This window comes from Ranitomeya variabilis, chromosome 6 (genome assembly GCF_051348905.1).
Source record: "Ranitomeya variabilis isolate aRanVar5 chromosome 6, aRanVar5.hap1, whole genome shotgun sequence".
Classification (NCBI taxonomy): Eukaryota; Metazoa; Chordata; class Amphibia; order Anura; family Dendrobatidae; genus Ranitomeya; species Ranitomeya variabilis.
Window position 1 is genome coordinate 534,175,122 of NC_135237.1, and position 27,092 is coordinate 534,202,213.

Genomic DNA, 27,092 nt, shown 5'->3' on the forward strand with positions numbered 1-27,092 from the left:
TGTATACACTCCTTTTTTTGCTTGGATACTGTTTTATAGCAACCAGATTTGTGGTGTATACGACTAAGGCTACTTTCACACTAGCGTTTTTTGCAATCCGTCGCAATGCGTCGTTTGGCCGAAAAAACGCATCCTGCAAAAGTGCTTGCAGGATGCGTTTTTTCCCCATAGACTAACATTAAGCGACGTATTGCGACCGATTGACACACGTCGCAACCGTCGTGCGACGGTTGCGCCGTGTTGTGGCGGACCGTCGGCACAAAAAAACGCTACATGTAATGTTTTTTGCCGCCGACGGTCTGCTTTTTCCGACCGCGCATGCGCAGCCGGAACTCCGCCCCCACCTCCCCGCACTTCCCCGCACCTCACAATGGGGCGGCGGATGCGCTGGAAAAATGCATCCGCTGCCCCCGTTGTGCGGCGCAGAGAACGCTAGCGTCGGTAACCTCGGCCCGACACACTGCGACCGGCCGAGCCCGACGCTAGTGTGAAAGTAGCCTAATACAGTAGTTGTCCTGTAGACAGATTCTCCCACCTGAGCTGTGGATCCTTGCAGCTCCTCCGGAGTGACCATGAGCCTCTTGGCTGCTTCTCTAAATAGTGCTTTTCTTGCTTGAGATGTCAGTTTAGGTGATCTTGGTAGGTTTGAATTGTCCCATACTCCTTCCATTTTTTTTTATCATGAATTGAACCATGCTCCATGAGATATTCAGATCGTGGTCTATTCTTTTATAACCTAATCCTGCTTGTCTCTTCTCCACAACTTTATCCCTGACATTTCTGGTGTGTTCCTTGGTTTTCATGATGCTGCTAGATCCCTAATATTCTCAAGCAAACTCCTGAGGCCTTCACAGAACAGCTGTAGTTATACCGAGAATAAGTTACACACAGGTGGACTCGATTTACTCATTATGAGACTTCTGTATGGAAACGATCACGCAGAATTGTATTTAGGGGTGTCAGACTACAGAGGGATGAATGCTAATGCATGTCACAATTTTGAGATTTTTTTTTCAAATATTTAGAAAACCATTTATCATTTCCTTTACACTTCACAAATACTTGGTACTTTGTATTGGTATATCACATCCACAAAATCACAATAAAATACATTTAGGTATGTGTGTGTATCGTGGGAAAAAATGTTTAAAAGTCCACGGAGTATGAATACTTTTTCAAGGCACTGTATTTGTTGGAGTATAGCCACAGCTGCAACTTGTCCTGGAATTACTAATTAGCAGAGTTGTTGTAGTGAGCTTATATACTTGTAGTTCCTCTAGAGTCTAGACCAAGGGTGTACAACCTTCTAATGAAATGTGGTCAGGGTTTATATACACCCCTGAACAGAAAGGGCTTTATGCCAAGAAGCAAGCAACTGTTTTCTGGGATTTAGACGTAGACTCTCTACAACAGATCATAGACTACAGTGGAGCGAGCCACAGACATAGAGGCCACCTGCCTAGTTCACATACTACTTTCTGGAGTGTTAAATGAGTGACAAGGCCTCGTTCTCCTGAGAAGTACAGTATACACAGGACACCATTAGCACTTGCCTGTTCCTGCTCCTCAGTTGTCGCCACTACTCCCCTGTGTGGCTACTCACATAGTTATTCTGTCAAACAAGCATATTTCTATCAAATGGTTGGGACCACACAGAATGGAATCACGGGATGCATATGGCCCCTAGGCTGCAGATTGTGCATTGTCTGTGTTAACCTCTCCAGTTTGTTTGCATGTGTTCTTCCTCTAATCCTTTGCCACGCTGTGGTGGTCTTTGGTAAGGAAGGGGGGCCGCAATCTGTCCTGGGAACAGGGAACCTAACTATCCCTCTCCTGGGGGTACTCTTAAAGGTAGAGAGGCCCAAGTCTCCAACCTTACTATGCTCCTGTTAAGGTCCTAAGTTATGAAAACATTCTGGAACCATTGAATTACTGTATATGCTCGAGTATAAGCTGACCCGAGTATAAGCTGAGACCCCTAATTTTGACACAAAAAACTGGGAAAACTTAATGTCTCAAGTATAAGCCTAGGGTTGGAAATGCAGCAGCTACCAGTAAATTTCAAAAATAAAAATAGGTACCAATAAATGTAAAATTATTTGAGACATCAGTAGGTTAAGTGTTTTTGAATATCAATATTGAATCAGGAGCCCCTTATAATGCTCCTTACAGTTCATGATGGGCCCCATAAGATGCTCCATATTAAAATACGCCCCATATAATGCTGCACAAATGTTGATTATGGCCCCATAAGATGCTCCATAAAGATATTTGCCCCATATAATGCTGCATAAAAGTTGATTATTGCCTCATAAGATGCTCCATAGGAAATTTGCTCCATATAATGCTGCATAAAAGTTGATTATTGCCCCATAAGATGCTCCATGGAAACATTTGCCCCATATAATGCTGCATAAAAGTTGATTATTGCCCCATAAGATGATCCATAGAAACATTTGCCCCATATAATGCTGCACAAATGTTGATTACGGCCCCATAAGATGCTCCATAAAGAGATTTGCCCCATATAATGCTGCATGAAAGTTGATTATTGCCCCATAAGATGCTCCATAGGAAATTTGCCCCATATAATGCTGCATAAAAGTAAATTATGGCCCCATAAAATGCAGTTTATGCTGATATTATTAACTGTACAGTATAGCTGAGCCTGGCGGTGGAACGAGGAGAGGTGAATATCGCGCAATGCCCCCGTTATACTCACCTGCTCCTGGTGCGGTCCCTGCATGTCCCTGGTTCTCCAGCGCCGACAGCTTCTTCCAGCGTTGAGCGGTCACCGTTACCGCTCATTACAGTAATGAATATGCGGCTCCACCCCTATGGGAGTGGAGTTGCGTACATTGTTGTGAATTCCGCTCTTGGGCTCCCTCCGGTGGTTGTAAGTGGCACTTTTGTGAGTTCTGCTCTTGGGCTCCCTCCGGTGGTTTTAAGTGGTACGGCTGCTCCTTGGATTTAGCAGTCAGCAGCTGCTTCCACTGATCGTCTATTCTGGCTCGGCTATATAGCCTGGCTCTATCCTTCAGCCAGTGCCAGTTGTCAATGGTTCCTGGTTGGATTCACATCTCTGCTTGGATTTCCCTGATATTCTGACCAGTTCAGCAAAGATAAGTCCTTGCTTGTTCTTTTGCTGTCCACATATTGTGGACTTAATCGTTCAGCACTTTCTATGTTTTTTCTTGTCCAGCTTGTCAGTATGGATTTATTCAGTTAAGCTGGAAGCTCTGGAAAGCAGATTTACCCTCCACACCTTTAGTCAGGTGTGGAGATTTTTGTAAACTCTGTGGTGGATTTTTCTAGTATTTTTATACTGACCGTACAGTATTCTGTCCTGTCCAATCTATCTAGCTAGATTGGCCTTCTTTGCTATAGCCTGGTTTCATTCTGTGTGTCATTTCCCTCTCCACTCACAGTCAATATTTGTGGGGGCTGTCTGTCCTTTGGGAATTTTCTCTGAGGCAAGATAGCTTTCCTGTTTCCATCTTTAGGGGTAGTTAGTCCTCCGGCTGTGACGAGGTGTCTAGGGAGTGACAGGAACATCCCACGGCTACTTCTAGTGTTGTGTTTAGCTCAGGAACTGCGGTTAGTACAGGTACCACCTCCTCCAGAGCACGTCCCATGTTGCTCCTAAACCACCAGTGCATAACAGTACAACTGGCCAAAAATGAATTAAATGCATCTCAATAGAAGGGAAAAAAAAAAAAATTCTGAGCCATTTTTTTTTCTGCAGTCTGTTTTGTCTTTTTTCCTCTTAATCTCTGGGTGGTTCAGGTTTTTGGCGCTGGCATGGATGTTCAGAGTTTATTTTCTCGTGTGGATCAACTTGCTGCAAAGGTACAGAGTATCCAAGATTATGTTGTCCAGACTCCGGCTTTAGAGCCTAGAATTCCAACTCCTGATTTGTTTTTTGGGGACAGATCCAAGTTTTTGAACTTTAAAAATAACTGCAAATTGTTTTTTGCTTTGAAACCCCGTTCCTCTGGTGATCCCATTCAGCAGGTTAAAATCGTCATCTCTCTGCTGCGTGGTGACCCTCAGGACTGGGCATTCTCCCTTGAATCAGGGGATCCGGCATTGCTTAATGTAGACGCATTATTGTATGACGATCCTAACTCTGTGGATCATGCAGAAAAAACCTTGTTGGCCCTGTGTCAGGGTCAGGAAACGGCAGAATTATACTGCCAGAAATTTAGAAAATGGTCTGTGCTCACTAAATGGAATGAGGAGGCTCTGGCAGCAATTTTCAGAAAGGGTCTTTCTGAAGCCCTTAAAGATGTTATGGTGGGGTTCCCCACGCCTACTGGTTTGAGCGAATCTATGTCTCTAGCCATTCAGATTGATCGGCGCCTGCGCGAGCGCAAAGTCGTGCACCATATGGCAGTGTCCTCTGAGCAGAGTCCTGAGCCTATGCAATGTGATAGGATTTTGACTAGAGCAGAACGGCAGGGATGCAGACGTCAGAATAGGCTGTGTTTTTACTGTGGTGATTCTGCTCATGTTATTTCTGATTGCCCTAAGCGTACTAAGAGGGTCGCTAGGTCTGTTACCATCAGTACTGTACAGCCTAAATTTCTCTTATCTGTGACCCTGATTTGCTCATTATCGTCCTTTTCTGTCATGGCATTTGTGGATTCAGGCGTTGCCCTGAACTTAATGGACTTGGAATTCGCCAGGCGCTGTGGTTTTTCCTTGCAGCCTTTGTAGAGCCCTATTCCTTTGAGGGGCATTGATGCTACGCCGTTGGCCAAGAATAAACCTCAGTATTGGACTCAGCTGACCATGTGCATGGCTCCAGCACATCAGGAAGATTGCCGTTTTCTGGTGTTGCATAATTTGCATGATGTTGTTGTACTGGGTTTTCCATGGTTACAGGTACATAATCCGGTGCTGGATTGGAAATCTATGTCTGTGACTAGTTGGGGTTGTCAAGGGGTACATAGTGACGTTCCTTTGATGTCAATTTCCTCTTCCCCCTCTTCTGAAGTTCCTGAGTTTTTGTCGGATTTCCAGGATGTATTTGATGAGCCCAAGTCCAGTTCCCTTCCTCCACATAGGGACTGTGATTGTGCTATTAATTTGATTCCTGGCTGTAAGTTCCCTAAGGGGCAACTTTTCAATCTGTCTGTGCCAGAGCATGCCGCCATGCGGAGTTATGTTAAGGAGTCTTTGGAGAAGGGGCATATTTGTCCGTCTTCGTCACCATTGGGAGCGGGATTCTTTTTTGTTGCCAAGAAGGATGGCTCCTTGAAACCCTGTATTGATTATCGCCTTCTTAATAAGATCACGGTCAAATTCCAATGCCCCTTACCTTTGCTTTCTGATTTGTTTGCTCGGATTAAGGGGGCTGGTTGGTTTACTAAGATTGACGTTCGAGGGGCATATAATCTTGTTCGTATTAAACAGGGTGACGAATGGAAAACTGCATTTAATACGCCCGAAGGCCATTTTGAATACCTTGTGATGCCTTTCGGGCTCTGTAATGCTCCTTCTGTATTTCAGTCCTTCATGCATGATATTTTCCGCAATTATCTTGATAAATTCATGATTGTGTATTTGGATGATATTTTGATTTTTTCTGATGATTGGGAGTCTCATGTGAAGCAGGTCAGGATGGTATTCCAGATCCTTCGTGATAATGCTTTATTTGTGAAGGGGTCTAAGTGCCTATTTGGAGTTCAGAAGGTCTCTTTTTTGGGTTTTATTTTTTCCCCCTCGTCTATAGAAATGGATCCTGTTAAGGTCCAAGCCATTCATGACTGGATTCAACCCACATCTGTGAAGAGCCTACAGAAATTTTTGGGCTTTGCTAATTTTTATCGCCGTTTCATTGCCAACTTTTCCAGTGTGGTTAAGCCCCTGACCGATTTGACGAAGAAAGGCGCTGATGTGACGAATTGGTCCTCTGCGGCTGTTGAGGCCTTTCAGGAGCTTAAACGCCGATTTACTTCTGCCCCTGTGTTGAATCAGCCGGATGTTTCTCTTCCTTTTCAGGTTGAGGTTGACGCTTCTGAAATTGGGGCAGGGGCCGTTTTGTCTCAGAGGAGTTCTGATGGTTCTTTGATGAAACCGTGTGCTTTTTTTTCCAGAAAGTTTTCGCCTGCGGAGCGCAATTATGATGTCGGCAATCGGGAGTTGTTGGCTATGAAGTGGGCATTTGAGGAGTGGCGACATTGGCTTGAGGGAGCCAAGCACCGCGTTGTGGTCTTGACCGATCATAAGAATCTGATTTACCTCGAGTCGGCCAAGCGGCTGAACCCTAGACAGGCTCGATGGTCCCTGTTTTTCTCCCATTTTGATTTTGTGGTCTCGTATCTTCCGGGATCTAAGAATGTTAAGGCTGATGCCCTCTCTAGGAGTTTTTTGCCTGATTCTCCTGGAGTCCTTGAGCCGGTTGGCATTCTTAAGGAAGGGGTTATTCTTTCTGCCATCTCCCCTGATTTACGGCGGGTGCTTCAGGAATTTCAGGCTGATAAACCTGACCGCTGTCCAGTGGGGAAGCTGTTTGTTCCTGATAGATGGACAAGTAAGGTAATTTCTGAGGTTCATTGTTCGGTGTTGGCTGGTCGTCCTAGGATTTTTGGTACCAGAGATTTGGTTGCTAGATCCTTTTGGTGGCCTTCCTTGTCGCGGGATGTGCGTTCTTTTGTGCAGTCCTGTGGGACTTGTGCCCGGGCCAAGCCTTGCTGTTCCCGCGCTAGTGGGTTGCTTTTGCCTTTGCCGGTCCCTGAGAGGCCTTGGACGCATATTTCCATGGATTTTATTTTGGATCTTCCTGTTTCCCAGAAGATGTCTGTTATCTGGGTGGTTTGTGACCGGTTCTCTAAAATGGTCCATTTGGTACCTTTACCTAAATTGCCTTCCTCCTCTGATTTGGTTCCATTGTTTTTTCAGCATGGTTTGGTTCGTTTGCATGGCATTCCGGAGAATATTGTGTCTGACAGAGGTTCCCAGTTTGTTTCTAGGTTTTGGCGGGCCTTTTGTGCTAGTATGGGCATTGATTTGTCTTTTTCTTCGGCGTTCCATCCTCAGACAAATGGCCAAACTGAGCGAACTAATCAGACCTTGGAAACCTATTTGAGATGCTTTGTGTCTGCTGACCAGGATGATTGGGTGGCTTTCTTGCCGTTGGCCGAGTTTGCCCTTAATAATCAGGCTAGTTCGGCTACTTTGGTTTCACCTTTCTTTTGTAATTTTGGTTTTCATCCTCGTTTTTCTTCGGGGCAGGTTGAGCCTTCTGATTGTCCTGGTGTGGATTCCGTGATGGACAGGTTACAGCAGATTTGGACTCATGTGGTAGACAATTTGACGTTGTCTCAGGAAAAGGCTCAACGTTTTGCTAACCGCCGTCAGTGTGTTGGTCCCCGGCTTCAGGTGGGGGATTTAGTCTGGTTATCTTCTCGTCATGTTCCTATGAAGGTTTCTTCCCCTAAGTTCAAGCCTCGGTTTATTGGTCCTTATAAGATTTCTGAGATTATCAATCCGGTATCTTTTCGTTTGGCCCTTCCAGCCTCTTTTGCCATCCATAATGTTTTCCATAGATCTTTGTTACGGAGATATGTGGTGCCCGTTGTTCCCTCTGTTGATCCTCCTGCCCCAGTGTTGGTTGAAGGGGAGTTGGAATATGTGGTGGAGAAAATTTTGGATTCTCGTTTTTCGAGGCAGAGGCTTCAGTATCTTGTCAAGTGGAAGGGTTATGGCCAGGAGGATAATTCTTGGGTTGTTGCCTCCGATGTCCATGCCGCCGATTTGGTTCGTGCTTTTCACTTGGCTCGTCCTGATCGGCCTGGGGGCTCTGGTGAGGGTTCGGTGACCCCTCCTCAAGCGGGGGGTACTGTTGTGAATTCCGCTCTTGGGCTCCCTCCGGTGGTTGTAAGTGGCACTTTTGTGAGTTCTGCTCTTGGGCTCCCTCCGGTGGTTTTAAGTGGTACGGCTGCTCCTTGGATTTAGCAGTCAGCAGCTGCTTCCACTGATCGTCTATTCTGGCTCGGCTATATAGCCTGGCTCTATCCTTCAGCCAGTGCCAGTTGTCAATGGTTCCTGGTTGGATTCACATCTCTGCTTGGATTTCCCTGATATTCTGACCAGTTCAGCAAAGATAAGTCCTTGCTTGTTCTTTTGCTGTCCACATATTGTGGACTTAATCGTTCAGCACTTTCTATGTTTTTTCTTGTCCACCTTGTCAGTATGGATTTATTCAGTTAAGCTGGAAGCTCTGGAAAGCAGATTTACCCTCCACACCTTTAGTCAGGTGTGGAGATTTTTGTAAACTCTGTGGTGGATTTTTCTAGTATTTTTATACTGACCGCACAGTATTCTGTCCTGTCCTATCTATCTAGCTAGATTGGCCTTCTTTGCTATACCCTGGTTTCATTCTGTGTATGTCATTTCCCTCTCCACTCAGTCAATATTTGTGGGGGCTGTCTGTCCTTTGGGAATTTTCTCTGAGGCAAGATAGCTTTCCTGTTTCCATCTTTAGGGGTAGTTAGTCCTCCGGCTGTGACGAGGTGTCTAGGGAGTGACAGGAACATCCCACGGCTACTTCTAGTGTTGTGTTTAGCTCAGGAACTGCGGTTAGTACAGGTACCACCTCCTCCAGAGCTCGTCCCATGTTGCTCCTAAACCACCAGTTCATAACAGTCCATATTCATTACTGGAATGAGCGGTAACCGTGACCGCTCAACGCTGGAAGAAGCTGTCAGCGCCCGGAGAAGCAGGGATCTGCAGAGACCGTACCAGGAGCAGGTGAGTATGATTAGAGAGCTGCTGCTTCCCCCCCTGCTGAATCCTGGGAATGACTCGAGTATAAGCTGAGAGGGGCAATTTCAGCCTTAACCCCTTCACCCCCGGAGCTTTTTCCGTTTTTCCGTTTTCGTTTTTCGCTCCCCTCCTTCCCAGAGCCATAACTTTTTTATTTTTCTGTCAATTTGGCCATGTGAGGGCTTATTTTTTGCGGGACGAGTTGTACTTTTGAACGACATCATTGGTTTTACCATGTCGTGTACTAGAAAACGGGAAAAAAATTCCAAGTGCAGTGAAATTGCAAAAAAAGTGCAATCCCACACTTGTTTTTTGCTTGCCTATTTTGCTAGGTTCACTAAATGCTAAAACTGACCTGCCATTATGATTCTCCAGGTCAGTACGAGTTCATAGACACCTAACATGACTAGGTTCTTTTTTACCTAAGTGGTGAAAAAAAATTCCAAACTTTGCAAAAAAGTAAATAAATAAAATTGCGCCATTTTCCGATACCCGTAGCGTCTCCATTTTTCGTGATCTGGGGTCGCGTGAGGGCTTATTTTTGGCGTGCCGAGCTGGCATTTTTAATGATAGCATTTTGGTGCAGATACGTTCTTTTGATCGCCCGTTATTGCATTTTAATGCAATGTCGTGGCGACCAAAAAAACGTAAATCTGGCATTTCGATTTTTTTTTTCATTAGGCCGTTTAGCGATCAGGTTAATGCTTTTTTTTTATTGATAGATCGGGCGATTCTGAACGCGGCGATACCAAATATGTGTAGGTTGGGTTTTTTTTTTATTGATTTATTTTGATTGGGGCGAAAGGGGGGTGATTTAAACTTTTATATTTTTTTTATTTTTTTCACATTTTTTTTTACTTTTTTTTTTTACTTTTACCATGCTTCTATAGCCTCCATGGGAGGCTAGAAGCAGGCACAGCCCGATCGGCTCTGCTACATAACAGCGATCATCAGATCGCTGTTATGTAGCTAAAATGCAGGTGTGCTGTGAGCGCCGACCACAGGGGGGCGCTCACAGCCACCGGCGATCAGTAACCATAGAGGTCTCCAGGACCTCTATGGTTACAATGTACAAGCATCGCCGACCTCCGATCATGTGACGGGGGTCGGCGATGCGCTCATATCCGGCCGCACGGCCGGATGCGGTAGTTAAATGCCGCTGTCTGAGTTTGACAGCGGCATTTAACTAGTTAATAGCGGCGGGTGATCGCGATTTCACCCGCCACTATTGCGCGCACATGTCAGCTGTAAAAAACAGCTGACATGTCGCGACTTTGATGTGCGCTCACCGCCGGAGCGCACATCAAAGCGGGGGTCCCGACATGTGACGTACTATTCCGTCACATGTCGGGAAGGGGTTAAAAAATGGGCTGAAATTCTCGGCTTATACTCGAGTATATACGGTGCATAATACATATTCCTAAAAAAAGGGGGGTACTCTCAAATATGCAATAGAGAATGCATGAAGACCACAGACAGCTTTAAGTACCGTAACAATCATATGGATACTGTTATGATGACCTGGTGGTTAGGAGCACTAGGAATGACCTGATGAGCAGACTAGTAATACAGGACAAGCTCTGGGAAGTGGGAGCTCTGCTGACCGCAACCCCTAATCCTATCACAACAACTAGAAATAGCCGTGGAGAGTACCTGACTCTGCCTAGACGCCTCTTCACAGCCTAAGAGCTAACTACCCCTAAAGATAGAAAATAAGGCCTAACTTGCCTCAGAGAAATTCCCCCAAAGAGAAAGGCAGCCCCCCACACATACTGACTGTGAGTTAAGATGGAAGTCACAAACACAGGAATGAAATAGGTTTCAGCAAAGGAGGCCAGACTTAACTAAACAGACTTGAGGCTAGAAAAGGTATCTTTGCGGTCAGCATAAAAAACTACCAAAAAACCACGCAGAGTGTGCAAAAGAGACCCCACACCGACTCACGGCGTGGAGGTGCCACTCTGCATCCCAGAGCTTCCAGCTAGCAAGGCAGAATCATGATAGCAAGCTGGACAAGAAAACAGTGGTAAACAAATAAGCTAGCAGGGACTTAGCTTTTGCTGGAGTAGACAGGTCATCTGAAAGATCCAAAAGAGAACTGAACCAGTACTAGGACATTGACAGCTGGCATCAAGTAACGGTCTAAGTGGAGTTAAATAGAGCAGCCAGCCTAGGACTAAACGAGGTCAGCTGAGGAAGGAACCTCAGAACCAGCAGCTCCACTCACAGCCACCAGAGGGAGTCCATGGACAGAACTCGCCGAAGTACCATTCATAACCACCGGAGGGAGTTCGAGAACAGAATTCACAACAGGATACACAGCGGAGTGTGCTTACTTATAAATTAGTCAAAAAAGACAACAAATTGTGTAAAGTTATAAAACGTCTTTTTAATGCAAAAATTACAAACAAACCACGTGCCAAATAAATAATTGAGTCCATATTAGAAGTCAGTTTATATTAAAAGAACAAGCGGGCAGCAATGTAACCATGAAAGCAATGGAAGGCACACAATGTGAATATATGGGGGAACCCCAGACATGCATGTCAAAAATGCCGTTCGTTAATAAAGTGCATAGTGCATAACATATGAACAAATATATGAATGCATGTACTGAGGCACCACCACAGGTCACAAAGATGCAGGGCAAAAAGATAAAAATTATGTAATGCCAAGCAAAATCTACTTGGCCAAACATGTTGTCATGACACAGGACAGGGTTTTTCCTGTCCTGGTCAGGTGGGGGTTAACCTTGCTTAGCCTCTCTTTGGTTCAGGGAGGGCTTTCTAGGTCTGCTGCTGGCCTTGTTCTGTGTCAGTGATATTTTTGCTTACCCGGCTTAAGTTGTTGACCCAGGTTATCGTTCTGATATCGTTGTGCCTCTGTGTGCTTGTGTTTCCAGTGTATGACCCGGCTTAGACTCTGTTTCTGCCTCTTGATTCAGTACCGCTCTGTACTCTCTAGTTCTGACCCCTGTTTGTAATTTTTGCATTAGTAAAGATGTTTTGTAACTTTACAGAATTTGTCTTTGGTGACTAATTTATAAGTAAGCACACTCCGCAGTGTATCCATATTATTGTTACGGTACTTAAAACTCTTTGTGGGCTTCATGCATTTTCTAAGGTCTTAAGTTGTCAACTCCACCTCCCCCAGGAGGCCTGGGACAGATGTAGGGAGGAATATATAGAAGGATAGGAAGGTACAAACCAAATGGAAAAATGATAATGGAGAAAGCATACACCCAAAAACAGCAGACAACAATCTCCAGCAGCAAATACGAACTCCAACTTCAGCACACGATCTCCAGCAAGCCAGGAAGTTAAATTTTCACAGGAACGGATGAGAAGGTCTGGCCAGGATCTCCCAGGAGGACATGACACACTCTTGACATCCTTTTTACGAGAAGTTCAGGGGGCTCACTGCTCATGCTCACTCTGTGCATGGCTCAGCGTCCTCCCTGTCCTCCCCCTTCTATGCATGGCTCAGCGTCCTCCCCTTCTATGCATAGCTCAGCGTCCTCCCCCTTCTATGCATGGCTCAGCGTCCTCCCCCTTCTATGCATGGCTCAGCGTCCTCCCCCTTCTATGCATGAATCAGCGTCCTCCCTGTCCTCCCCCTTCTATGCATGGCTCAGCATCCTCCCCCTTCTATGCATGGATCAGCATCCTCCCCTTCTATTTATGGATCAGCGTCCTCCCTGTCCTCCCCTTTCTATGCATGGCTCAGCATCCTCCCCCTTCTATGCATGGCTCAGCATCCTCCCCCTTCTATGCATGGCTCAGAGTCCTCCCCCTTCTATGCATGGCTCAGCGTCCTCCCCATCCTCCCCCTTCTATGCATGGCTCAGTTTCACGCTCACGCCCTGACTGGTGGGCGTGAGCTCGGGGGGTTTGTGGCCCCACTGTGCCACAAACCAGACTACCCTGGAAGGGGCGTGACTATGACAGCTGCCTGGGTTTTCACTGGAGCCTCTGATGGTGAGGTCAGGCTTGTGCAGCAGGCAGCTGCCAGGTGCTACTCCAGGGTGGTGTCTGGCTGTGGCTGCTGATCCCACTTGGGAGACAGGAGAACTAAGATTGGTGCGGGCATCAGGCAGGACTAGCAGATGAGCACGGATGAGATTCAGACGAGTAGGCTGGCACGGCTGAGACACAGAGCTGGCAGAGACACGGCAGAGAACACAGGGCTGGCAGGAACACGGCAGAGAACACAGGGCTGGCAGGAACACGGCAGAGAACACAGGGCTGGCAGGAACACGGCAGAGAGCACAGGGATGGCAGGAACACGGCAGAGAACACAGGGATGGCAGGAACACGGCAGAGAACACAGGGATGGCAGGAACACGGCAGAGAACACAGGGATGGCAGGAACACGGCAGAGAACACAGGGATGGCAGGAACACGGCAGAGAACACAGGGATGGCAGGAACACGGCAGAGAACACAGGGATGGCAGGAACACGGCAGAGAACACAGGGATGGCAGGAACACGGCAGAGAACACAGGGCTGACAGGAACACGGCAGAGAACACAGGGCTGGCAGGAACACGGCAGAGAACACAGGGCTGGCAGGAACACAGGACTGGCAGGGACGGCAGGAAACACAGAACAGGAAGGCACAGCAGGAACACAGGACTGGTTGATGTGGTTTATGAAGGAACAGGTAGGGACCTGTTCACACTGGAGGTGCAGGTAACGGATATGAAGTGTGGAGGAACAGGTAGGGACCTGTTCACACAGGAGGTGCAGGAACGGATATGAAATATGAAGGAACAGGTAGGGACCTGTTCACACAAGAGGTGCAGGAAAGGAAACAAGCAGAAAGGAATGAGGTATGAAGGAACAGGTTGGGACCTGTTCACACAAGAGATGTAGGTACGGAAACAAGCCAGAAGGAAAGGAGAATGAAGGAACAGGTTGGGCCCTGTTCACACAGAAAGAGAACCGCAAGGCTGCAGATAGGAGCGGAAGAGCAGCAAGAGATAGCGCAGCAATAAAAGCTAAGCAGAGCAGAACCACAAGAAATGCGGAGAGGAGCTGCAGCAAGAGGTCTCTGCAGCGGTAAAGCAGAGCAGAACCGCAAGGAATGCGGAGAGGAGCTGCAGAAAGAGATTCTTGCAGCAACGGGAGCAGAGCAGAGATGAATGGAGCAGAACCGCAGGAGTGCGGATCAGAGGTAAAAGGCACAAAGGTACAGAGCAGGCAGAGCTGCAAGAGTGCAGAGCATAAGCAGACTGAGAACACAAGGAAAGACACAGCAGTGAAGGAAGCCACAGACAAGGAGACGGAGATAAGACTAAGTACAGACAAGGCAATGGAACAAGACACAAGGACACAGGGACCAGGATATTCTGCCTCCTGGAGGGCGGACAACAAGACCAAGGCAAGGAGAAAAGCCTCCAGAGAGGGAGTAACATAGAGCAAGGCCTGGCAAACTCAGCAGCTAAACACTAACTGAGCAAACACATTGCACAGGCCCAGACCACTGGGTGGAGCTGCAGTAAATACTGGAGGTCTCCTGGCAATTGGTCAGGAACAGATTAGACAGATGCACCTGATTCCTATAAGAACCAGAGAGTTCAGGCGCCGCCCCCCTATACACACAGCCATGAAGCATGCAGAGAGCAGAGGCACAGAACATGGAGCTGGCATGAAACAGAAGCCACATCATGACCTGGAGCAGTGGGTAAGAGTGTGAGAGATGAGAGGCCATGCCGTGATGCCAGCAGAGTTGTTAAACTCAGCATCCTCCCCTTCTATGCATGGCTCAGCGTCCTCCCCCTTCTATGCATGGCACAGCTTCCTCCCCCTTCTGTGCATGGATCAGCGTCCTCCCCCTTCTATGCATGGATCAGCGTCCTCCCCCTTCTATGCATGGATCAGCGTCCTCCCCCTTCTATGCATGGATCAGCGTCCTCCCCTTCTATGCATGGATCAGTGTCCTCCCCCTTCTATGCTTGGATCAGTGTCCTCCCCCTTCTATGCATGGATCAGTGTCCTCCCCCTTCTATGTATGGATCAGCGTCCTCCCCCTTCTATGCATGGATCAGCGTCCTCCCCCTTCTATGCATGGATCAGCGTCCTCCCCCTTCTATGCATGGATCAGCGTCCACTCCCTTCTATGCATGGATCAGCGTCCTCCCCCTTCTATGCATGGATCAGCGTCCTCCCCCCTTCTATGCATGGATCAGCGTCCTCCCCCTTCTATGCTTGGATCAGCGTCCTCCCCCTTCTATGCTTGGATCAGTGTCCTCCCCCTTCTATGCATGAATCAGTGTCCTCCCCCTTCTATGCATGGATCAGTGTCCTCCCCCTTCTATGCATGGATCAGTGTCCTCCCCCTTCTATGCTTGGATCAGTGTCCTCCCCCTTCTATGCTTGGATCAGTGTCCTCCCCCTTCTATGCATGGATCAGTGTCCTCCCCCTTCTATGCATGGATCAGCGTCCTCCCCCTTCTATGCATGGATCAGTGTCCTCCCCCTTCTATGCTTGGATCAGTGTCCTCCCCCTTCTATGCATGGATCAGTGTCCTCCCCCTTCTATGCATGGATCAGCGTCCTCCCCCTTCTATGCATGGATCAGCGTCCTCCCCCTTCTATGCATGGCTCAGCGTCCTCCCCCTTCTATGCATGGCTCAGCGTCCTCCCCCTTCTATGCATGGCTCAACTTCCTCCCCCTTCTGTGCATGGATCAGCGTCCACCCCCTTCTATGCATGGATCAGCGTCCTCCCCCTTCTATGCATGGATCAGCATCCTGCCCCTTCTATGCATGGCTCAGCATCCTCCCCTTTCTATGCATGGCTCAGCATCCTCCCCCTTCTATGCATGGATCAGCATCCTGCCCCTTCTATGCATGGCTCAGCATCCTCCCCCTTCTATGCATGGCTCAGCATCCTCCCCCTTCTATGCATGGATCAGCGTCCTCCCCCTTCTATGCATGGATCAGCGTCCTCCCCCTTCTATGCATGGCTCAGCGTCCACCCCCTTCTATGCATTGCTCACCGTCCTCCCCCTTCTATGCATGGGTCAGCGTCCTCCCCCTTCTATGCATGGATCAGCATCCTGCCCCTTCTATGCATGGCTCAGCGTCCACCCCCTTCTATGCATGGATCAGCATCCTGCCCCTTCTATGCATGGCTCAGCATCCTCCCCCTTCTATGCATGGATCAGCGTCCTCCCCCTTCTGTGCATGGCTCAACGTCCTCCCCCTTCTGTGCATGGCTCAGCGTCCTCCCCCTTCTATGCATGGCTCAGCGTCCTCCCCCTTCTATGCATGCATCAGCGTCCTCCCCCTTCTATGCATGGCTCAGCGTCCTCCCCCTTGTATGCTTGGATCAGCGTCCTCCCCTTCTATGCATGGATCAGCATCCTCCCCCTTCTATGCATGGCTCACCGTCCTCCCCCTTCTATGCATGGATCAGCGTCCTCCTCCTTCTATGCATGGATCAGCGTCCTCCCCCTTCTATGCATGGCTCAGCGTCCTCCCCCTTCTATGCATGGATCAGCGTCCTCCTCCTTCTATGCATGGCTCAGCGTCCTCCCCCTTCTATGCATGGATTAGCGTCCTCCTCCTTCTATGCATGGATCAGCATCCTCCCCCTTCTATGCATGGATTAGCGTCCTCCTCCTTCTATGCATGGATCAGCGTCCTCCCCCTTCTATGCATGGATCAGCGTCCTCCCCCTTCTATGCATGGATCAGCGTCCACTCCCTTCTATGCATGGATCAGCGTCCTCCCCCTTCTATGCATGGATCAGCGTCCTCCCCCCTTCTATGCATGGATCAGCGTCCTCCCCCTTCTATGCTTGGATCAGCGTCCTCCCCCTTCTATGCTTGGATCAGTGTCCTCCCCCTTCTATGCATGGATCAGTGTCCTCCCCCTTCTATGCATGGATCAGTGTCCTCCCCCTTCTATGCATGGATCAGTGTCCTCCCCCTTCTATGCTTGGATCAGTGTCCTCCCCCTTCTATGCTTGGATCAGTGTCCTCCCCCTTCTATGCATGGATCAGTGTCCTCCCCCTTCTATGCATGGATCAGCGTCCTCCCCCTTCTATGCATGGATCAGTGTCCTCCCCCTTCTATGCTTGGATCAGTGTCCTCCCCCTTCTATGCATGGATCAGTGTCCTCCCCCTTCTATGCATGGATCAGCGTCCTCCCCCTTCTATGCATGGATCAGCGTCCTCCCCCTTCTATGCATGGCTCAGCGTCCTCCCCCTTCTATGCATGGCTCAGCGTCCTCCCCCTTCTATGCATGGCTCAACTTCCTCCCCCTTCTGTGCATGGATCAGCGTCCACCCCCTTCTATGCATGGATCAGCATCCTGCCCCTTCTATGCATGGCTCAGCATCCTCCCCTTTCTATGCATGGCTCAGCATCCTCCCCCTTCTATGCATGGATCAGCATCCTGCCCCTTCTATGCATGGCTCAGCATCCTCCCCCTTCTATGCATGGATCAGCGTCCTCCCCCTTCTATGCATGGATCAGCGTCCTCCCCCTTCTATGCATGGCTCAGCATCCTCCCCCTTCTATGCATGGCTCAGCGTCCACCCCCTTCTATGCATTGCTCACCGTCCTCCCCCTTCTATGCATGGATCAGCGTCCTCCCCCTTCTATGCATGGATCAGCGTCCACTCCCTTCTATGCATGGATCAGCGTCCTCCCCCTTCTATGCATGGATCAGCGTCCTCCCCCCTTCTATGCATGGATCAGCGTCCTCCCCCTTCTATGCTTGGATCAGCGTCCTCCCCCTTCTATGCTTGGATCAGTGTCCTCCCCCTTCTATGCATGGATCAGTGTCCTCCCCCTTCTATGCATGGATCAGTGTCCTCCCCCTTCTATGCATGGATCAGTGTCCTCCCCCTTCTATGCTTGGATCAGTGTCCTCCCCCTTCTATGCTTGGATCAGTGTCCTCCCCCTTCTATGCATGGATCAGTGTCCTCCCCCTTCTATGCATGGATCAGCGTCCTCCCCCTTCTATGCATGGATCAGTGTCCTCCCCCTTCTATGCTTGGATCAGTGTCCTCCCCCTTCTATGCATGGATCAGTGTCCTCCCCCTTCTATGCATGGATCAGCGTCCTCCCCCTTCTATGCATGGATCAGCGTCCTCCCCCTTCTATGCATGGCTCAGCGTCCTCCCCCTTCTATGCATGGCTCAGCGTCCTCCCCCTTCTATGCATGGCTCAACTTCCTCCCCCTTCTGTGCATGGATCAGCGTCCACCCCCTTCTATGCATGGATCAGCATCCTGCCCCTTCTATGCATGGCTCAGCATCCTCCCCTTTCTATGCATGGCTCAGCATCCTCCCCCTTCTATGCATGGATCAGCATCCTGCCCCTTCTATGCATGGCTCAGCATCCTCCCCCTTCTATGCATGGATCAGCGTCCTCCCCCTTCTATGCATGGATCAGCGTCCTCCCCCTTCTATGCATGGCTCAGCGTCCACCCCCTTCTATGCATTGCTCACCGTCCTCCCCCTTCTATGCATGGGTCAGCGTCCTCCCCCTTCTATGCATGGATCAGCATCCTGCCCCTTCTATGCATGGCTCAGCGTCCACCCCCTTCTATGCATGGATCAGCATCCTGCCCCTTCTATGCATGGCTCAGCATCCTCCCCCTTCTATGCATGGATCAGCGTCCTCCCCCTTCTGTGCATGGCTCAGCGTCCTCCCCCTTCTATGCATGGCTCAGCGTCCTCCCCCTTCTATGCATGCATCAGCGTCCTCCCCCTTCTATGCATGGCTCAGCGTCCTCCCCCTTGTATGCTTGGATCAGCGTCCTCCCCTTCTATGCATGGATCAGCATCCTCCCCCTTCTATGCATGGCTCACCGTCCTCCCCCTTCTATGCATGGATCAGCGTCCTCCTCCTTCTATGCATGGATCAGCGTCCTCCCCCTTCTATGCATGGCTCAGTGTCCTCCCCCTTCTATGCATGGCTCAGCGTCCTCCCCCTTCTATGCATGGATCAGCGTCCTCCCCCTTCTATGCATGGCTCAGTGTCCTCCCCCTTCTATGCATGGCTCAGCGTCCTCCCCCTTCTATGCATGGATCAGCGTCCTCCCCCTTCTATGCATGGCTCAGCGTCCTCCCCCTTCTATGCATGGATCAGCGTCCTCCCCCTTCTATGCATGGATCAGCGTCCTCCCCCTTCTATGCATGGATCAGCGTCCTCCCCCTTCTATGCATGGCTCAGCGTCCTCCCCCTTCTATGCATGGCTCAGCGTCCTCCCCCTTCTATGCATGGATCAGCGTCCTCCCCCTTCTATGCATGGATCAGCGTCCTCCCCCTTCTATGCATGGATCAGCGTCCTCCCCCTTCTATGCATGGATCAGCGTCCTCCCCCTTCTATGCATGGATCAGCGTCCTCCCCCTTCTATGCATGGATCAGTGTCCTCCCCCTTCTATGCATGGCTCAGCGTCCTCCCCCTTCTATGCATGGATCAGCGTCCTCCCCCTTCTATGCATGGATCACCGTCCTCCCCCTTCTATGCATGGATCAGCGTCCTCCCCCTTCTATGCATGGATCAGCGTCCTCCCCCTTCTATGCATGGATCAGCGTCCTCCCCCTTCTATGCATGGCTCAGCGTCCTCCCCCTTCTATGCATGGATCAGCGTCCTCCCCCTTCTATGCATGGATCAGCGTCCTCCCCCTTCTATGCATGGCTCAGCGTCCTCCCCCTTCTATGCATGGATCAGCGTCCTCCCCCATCATACTCACCCTCTTTGCACGTCCCTGCATCTCCGTTGTCCGGCTCCGGCAGCTCTCCTCGCCTCTGCTCAGCGGTCACGTGGTACCTCTCATTAAGGTAATGAATATGTACACAAAGAAAAGGAACCACTACTAACTGCCATCACCAATTGTGTATACAGGCCGATTGGACACCCGTTACAGGTAGTGTATGGCTTCAGGGGTACGGTTTACAAAGCAACAGGAGCAGAACTATTATTACATTCTAGATATTTAATCCAGGAAGATAGGCAGTGCTTATAAAATATATACAAGATTATACAAAATTACATGAATAAAAGGAATAACGAAAAAGAACTCTACTAAACCTGATGTCATGGAAATTACTCCAAGCTTAACAGAGAGAAGCGCTCCGATTAGGAAAATGGACCAGTCACACAGCGAACTATGACTTTCCAGAGAGACAAATGACCCAAACCCAAATTTCATCAGCTTAAGATTATGCCCACACACCGTCCCTTGATGAGCTTATGTGGTGGCTGAATGTGGGATATACTGGGTTTGTTAGAATTGTATAAGATCCCCAGTTTACAGGACATCTTTGCCCCTGAAGGTTCCTGGCAGTAGATATTGATGTCATATTTCTTGTCATGATTTTACCGTTAAGTAGAGACCAAACCTGGCCTGGTTCGCCTAATCTATTACTAAGGCTTCTTTCACACTTCCATCAGTACGGGGCCGTCGCTAAGCGTCGGCGCGACGTACCGACGGACGTTGTGAAAATTCGGCACAACGTGGGCGGCGGATGCAGTTTTTCAACGCATCCGCTGCCCATTCTAAAGTCCTGGGGAGGAGGGGCGGAGTTCCGGCCGCTCTTGCGTGGTAGGAAATGCAGGACCCGACATACGAAGAAACGTTCCCTTGAACGTTTTTTCGTGACGACGGTCCGCCAAAACACGATGCATCCAGTGCACGACGGACGCAATGTATGGCCATACGTCGCAATCGGTCGGCAATACAAGTCTATGGGAAAAAACGCATCCTGCGGGCACATTTGCAGGATGCGTTTTTTTCCCAAAACGACGCATTGCGGCGGTGGCCAAACGACGCAAGTGTGAAAGTAGACTTAGTCGGAGGGCTTCTAGCAGCGATGTGAGTGAATGCATTCTGTTTGTCCCTTTGCTATGATGCTGAAAATGTATCTCCCTTAATTATCAGATTGATGCAAACCCCAATATTCCTATCTGGACCCCGGAGACAGGCTGTCTAGCTGCAATTGTTACATTTTTCTTTGAAGAGAACAAGAGTTACCTCTGAAGGTGTTAGATTTTCCACTTATCTGCCCCCTGAATATACAAATCTATGTGGTAATTACATGGTCACTGCAGAATGTCTCTGCTTGAAAGTTAGGGTACCGTCACACAGTACCATTTTGATCGCTACGACGGTACGATTCGTGACGTTCTAGCGATATCGTTACGATATCGCAGTGTCTGACACGCAGCAGCGATCAGGGACCCTGCTGAGAATCGTACGTCGTAGCAGATCGTATGGAACTTTCTTTCGTCTCTTGATCACCCGCTGACATCGCTGGATCGTTGTGTGTGACAGCGATCCAGCGATGTGTTCGCTTGTAACCAGGGTAAACATCGGGTAACTAAGCGCAGGGCCGCGCTTAGTAACCCGATGTTTACCGTGGTTACAAGCGTAAACGTAAAAAAAACAAACAGTGCATACTTACATTCCGGTGTCTGTCCCCGGCGTCTCAGCTTCTCTGCACTGTGTGAGCGTCTGCCAGCCGGAAAGCGAGCACAGCGGTGACGTCACCGCTGTGCTTTCCGGCTATGGCGCTTACACAGTGGAGAGAAGCAGAACGCCGGGGACAGACACCGGAATGTAAGTATGTACTGTTTGGTTTTTTTACGTTTATGCTTGTAACCACGGTAAACATCGGGTTACTAAGCGCGGCCCTGCGCTTAGTTACCCGATGTTTACCCTGGTTACCGGGGACTTCGGCATCGCTCCAGCGCCGTGATTGCAACGTGTGACCGCAGTCTACGACGCTGGAGCGATAATCATACGATCGCTGCGACGTCACGGATCGTGCCGTCGTAGCGATTAAAATGGTACTGTGTGACGGTACCCTTAGAGTGTCAGCTCTTCTCTAGTTATAATTAGTTTTCAATCTTCCCCATACAGTATGTTCAATATGAATGGGGTGGGGGTGAAATACGTCCTCTCCCTGGAGATGTCTGTATTGATTTTAACTTTCTCTGACACAAACTATCCAGATTATCATCCAGATACACAGTCATAAATAAAAATCTAGGAGTTCGGACCCTTTCACACATCGGTTTTTTGCCGTCAGTCACAACCCGATGACTCGACGGATTGACTGATCCGTCGCAGATTGTGGAAAACTGATACGACAGATTCGGTTTTTTGACGGATCCGACTAGCGGATCTGGCTAAATCGGAGCGTGCTCAGTTAAAAAAATGGAATCCGTCGCCATCATTTGATGGATCCAGCGCCCATAGGCTTCCATTCGAGCAAACGACAAGATGGGGATGGATCCGTCACTGTCCGTTTTTTCGACATACAAAAAAAAAGTTACTTTGTCTGTTGTCTCCGGCCGCCGGACAATTTTCGTCGGATCCGGCGAACAACGGATGAAACGTGAGGCCATCCGTTGCAATCCGTCTCTAATACAAATCTATGAGAAAAAAACGGATCTGGCGGCATGAGTCGCCAGATTCGTTTTTATTAAAGTTCGACGGATCGCGACTGATAGCAAAAAACGATGTGTGAAAGGGGCCTTCACCAGCATCTGCAAATGGCCTTTCTCAAGTGCATGGATGTTCTTCCAGTTTTTGCTTGTTTTTTTCTTTAGGTACTATGGTTTCTTCCTACACAGAGATTGGATTAACATTTCAGGTGTTAGAAACGCTTTCACTTTTGAAGAATTTGATGTAGCCATGCCCCAATCCTAGCTGTTCCCCGAAACTGGTCTGAAAATGCCAAACTTTTTGTGCAACTTCACATTGCACAAAAAGTTTGCAAATTTTTAAAGTGACGTAAACACTTTTATGTATCACCACTAAATTTAATTGGCTTCCTATGAAATTGACTGATGTGTTTTCTAAACAGTGAAAGTAGATTGTTAGTCTCAATGAGAAGAGAGACTGGTGACAATTCTTGTACAGCATTTCAGAATATATTGGAGGTATATTATTACATTTTGCAATACAGATGTTTATTTCCTTTATGTGTATTGAAACTACACAAAAAAATGAGGAAAAGGCAAATTGGACATAATTTCACACAAAACTCCAAAAATTGTTGGCACCTTTCAAAAAATATGAGTAAACAACTTTGTTTAAAGCATGTGATGCTCATTCAGACTTACCTGTGGCAAGTAACAGGTGTGGGTAATATGAAAATCACACCTAAAACCAGACAAAAGGGGGGAAGTTGACTATCCTTGCATTGTGTGTCCATGTGTGCTACACTAAGCATAGAAAACAGAAAGAGGAGACGAGAACTGTTTGAGGACTTGAGAACGAAAATTGTTGAAAAATATCAACAATCTCAAGGTTACAAGTCCTTTCACAGAGATACTGATGTTCCTTTTTCCATGGTGCACATCATCAAAAAGTTTACAACCCATGGCACAGTAGCTAATCTCCCTGTAGATGGATGGCTTAGAAAAATTGATGAATGGTTGTAATTCAGGATAGTCTGGATGGTGATTAAGCAGCCTTAATCAAGTTCCAAAGAAATTCAATCTGTCCTGCATTCTCAGGGTACATCAGTATCAGCAAGAACTATCTATTGACATTTGAATGAAATTAAATGCTATGGCAGGAGACCCAAGAGCACCCCCACAGCTGACACAGAGACATGAAAAAAATATACTTCAGTTTGCCAAATGTACATGAGTAAGCCAAAATCCTTCTGGGAAAATGTCTTGTGGACAGATGAGACCAATATCGAGTTTTTGGGCAAAGCACATCATTCTACTGTTTATCGAAAACAGAATGAGGTCTACAAAGAAAAGAATACAGTACCTACAGTCAAATATGGTGGAGGTTCAAAGATGTTTTAGGGTTATTTGCTGACCCTGGCACTAGGTGCCTTGACTGTGTACAAGGCATCATGAAATCTGAAGATTACCAAAGGATTTTGGGTAGTAATGCAGCGCCCAGTGACAGAAAGCTGGGTTTGCATGCTAGGTCATGGGTCTTCCAGCAGGACAATGACCCCAAACCTTCAAGAAGCACCCTGAAATAAATGGAAAAAAATTGCTTGGGAGATCTGAATTGGCCAGCAATGAGTCCGGATCTAAATCCCATTGAACACCTGTAGAGAGAGATTAAAATTGCTGTAGGGAGAAGGCGCCCTTCAAATATGAGACCTGGACCAGTTTGCAAAAATTAGTTGTCAAAAATTCCAGTTGAAAGGTGTAAGACGCTTGCTGGTGGTTATATGAAGCAATTGATTGCAGTTATTTATCCTGAAGTGTGCAACCAAATATTACGTTGAGGGTGCCAACAATTTTATGAGGTCCACTTTGGGGGTTTCGTGTGAAATTATTTCCAATGTGCCTTTTTTTCCTCATTTTTTTTGTGTTGTTCCAATACACACAAAGGAAATAAAAATGTGCATAACTTAACATATGTAATTGCAATAAATTTCTTGAAGAAATATTTCATCTTCTGGAACACCTTCAAAGATGCCAACACTTTCAGCCATGGCTTGTATGCATTACGAAATAAATAATGCTGTATGTAGTAAAAGTAGTGATGTGATCACTTTAAGGCTGTGTGCACACGTAGCAGATTTTTTGCGTTTTTTTCACGGTTTTTCGCTATAAAAACGCTATAAAACCGCGAAAAAAACGCTAACATTAAGCATCCTATGTAACAGAATGCAATCCGCATTTTTTGTGCACATGCTGCATTTTTTCCTGAGCGGAATCGCAATCCAGAAAAAAACGCAGCATGTTCATTAAAATTGCGGAATCGCGGCGATTCTGCAGACATAGGAGTGCATTGATCTGCTTACTTCCCGCAGGGTGCTGTGCACACCATGCGGGAAGTAAGCAGATCAAGTGCGGTTGGTACCCAGGGTGGAGGAGAGGAGACTCTCCTCCACGGACTGGGCACCATATAAGTGGTAAAAAAAAAAGAATTAAAATAAAAAATAGTGATATACTCACCTTCGGGCGGCCCAACCTCCTCAACGGCTTCCGAGGTGTGTGTGAAGGACCTGCGATGACGTCACGGTCACATGACCGCGGGTCACGTGACCGCTACTTCAATGGAAGGTCCTGAACACACAGCATTAGGAACGGAAGCCGCTGAGGTGAGTATAACCTTTTTTTTAATTATTTTTAACATTCTACCTTTTACTATAGATGCTGCATAGGCTGCATCTATAGTAAAAAGTTGGTCACACTTGTCAAACACTATGTTTGACAAGTGTGACCAACCTGTCAGTCAGTTTTCCAAGCGATGCTACAGATCGCTTGGAAAACTCTAGCATTCTGCAAGCTAATTATGCTTGCAAAACGCTAGTTTTCTGCGGGTATATGCATGCAAATTCTGCATGCGATATACCCGCGGCAGGAGGCGCAGAATTGCCGCGGAAATTTCCGCGGCAATTCTGCTACATGTGCACATAGCCTAAAGCAGTACTGAGTAACTGGCAGCCCAGAGGCTCCTGACTTTTCTATCAGACTCTTTTATGTGACACAAAGCTGTATACTTGGACAGGGCTGTGAGGATTGTACGGACTGTGTCGAATCTTGGTCAGCCAACAGCTACTCCTCCTAACCTAGTCTCTTCTAACTCCTCCACAAACTCGGCCAAGCATATTTTCTCCAATGGAGAGGGGGATTATCCACTGCAAGTCACAATTCACCAGGGGGGGAACATTTTTTTCTGCCAAGGGCCATTTGGATATTTATACGATCCTTTGCAGACAAAATTATCAACCTGAAACATACCCTGCTATATTTGGTCAAACATTTAATTGCCTCACCTCTAATGCGATGGCTTGAACTGCTTCTCTTTGATGGGGATGTGCTGTTAGGAGGTATGGATGATGTTAGTACTTATAACTGAGATTTGTCTTTGTGATAAGTTTTGTAAAGAACTTGCAGCAGTGAGGCTAGGTTCACATTGGCGTTTCTGTGCATATCGTATCATCTGCATGCGCAAACGCATACAAATGCATGCTTACGCCTCCGCATCATCTTATGCATGACGTAACACCCCCCCCCCGCTGCGTGTGCATGCGTTTAAATGCGTTTTGGCATGCGTTTGCGTTATTTATGCGCATGGTGGAGGTGTTGACATAGTTTCCTGGACATGCACAGTCTGAGTATGCATGCGTATCGAACGCATGCATACGCATGTCCTTGCGTACCAATGCGTTCTCATAGACAGTAATGCATGTTTTGACGCACTCATCCGCATACGCATGATTGCGCAATATTTGATGCCTCAAAAATGCAACATGCTGCGTTCGTCGGACACCGCCGCACACTGTGAAACGACACATACGTACGCATGTTAAAGATGTGTACGCATGCGGATCTATGCAGATCATACACTGCACACAGATACACTAATGTGAACCCGGCCTTATTCATACCGAACATAGATGTATATTACACTGCAGGTCTCATCACAGTGGGAAATTCATCAATCAGAGATCTGCAGTATAAATAACTTTTGAGACACACAGACTGCTGTATACACATCACATAGGAGACACAGAGTGAATGTTTATATACATCACCAACGAGACACTGAGGAGACTGCCATATATATCACATAGGAGACACCGAGACTGCCATGTACATCACATAGGAGACACCAAGACTGCCTTATACATAACACAGGAGACACCGAGACAGCTGTATATACATCACAGGAGACAAAGGGCTGCGGCATATACATGACAGTAGACATGGGGCTGTGGCATATACATTACAGGAGATATGGGGCTGCGGCATATACATTACAGGAGATATGAGGCTGCGACATAAACATCACAGGAGACATGGGGCTCTGAAATAAGCATCACAGAAGACATGGGGTTGAGGTATAGGCATTCCTAGAGACATGGGGCTGCGGTATTGACTTCAAGAAAAACATGGACATTACAGGAGATATGGGTCTGTGGTATAATCATCACAGAAGAAATGGGGCTGCAGTATAGACATTACAGGAGACGCTGGGCCTGTTGTATAATCATCGCAGGAGACCCTGGGGCTGCGGTTTAGCTATCACAGGAGACTCTGGGTTGTGGTATAGACATCACAGGAGACTCTCGGGCTGCGGTATAGATGTCACACAAGACATGGGGCTGTGATATAGACATCACAGGAGGCATAGGGCTGTGGTATAGACATCGCAGGAGACATGGGGTTGTGATATAGACATCACAGTAGACATGGGGCTGCTGTATAGATGTTGTAGGAGACATGGGGCTGGACTACAGATATCACAGGAGACATGGTGCTGTGGCATAAACATCACAGGAGACGCTGCGGCTGTGGTATAATTATCACAGGAGATGCTGAGGCTGCGGTATAATCATCACAGGAGACATGGAGTCTGCG

The 27,092-nt window shown here is 47.9% G+C and overlaps 1 protein-coding gene across 1 annotated transcript in view; it reads left to right on the forward strand.

Annotated features, from left to right (window-relative positions):
• Positions 1–27,092, forward strand: part of LOC143781551 (mediator of RNA polymerase II transcription subunit 30-like) — a 50,938-nt gene that overhangs the window by 3,733 nt on the left and 20,113 nt on the right. The window lies entirely within an intron of this gene.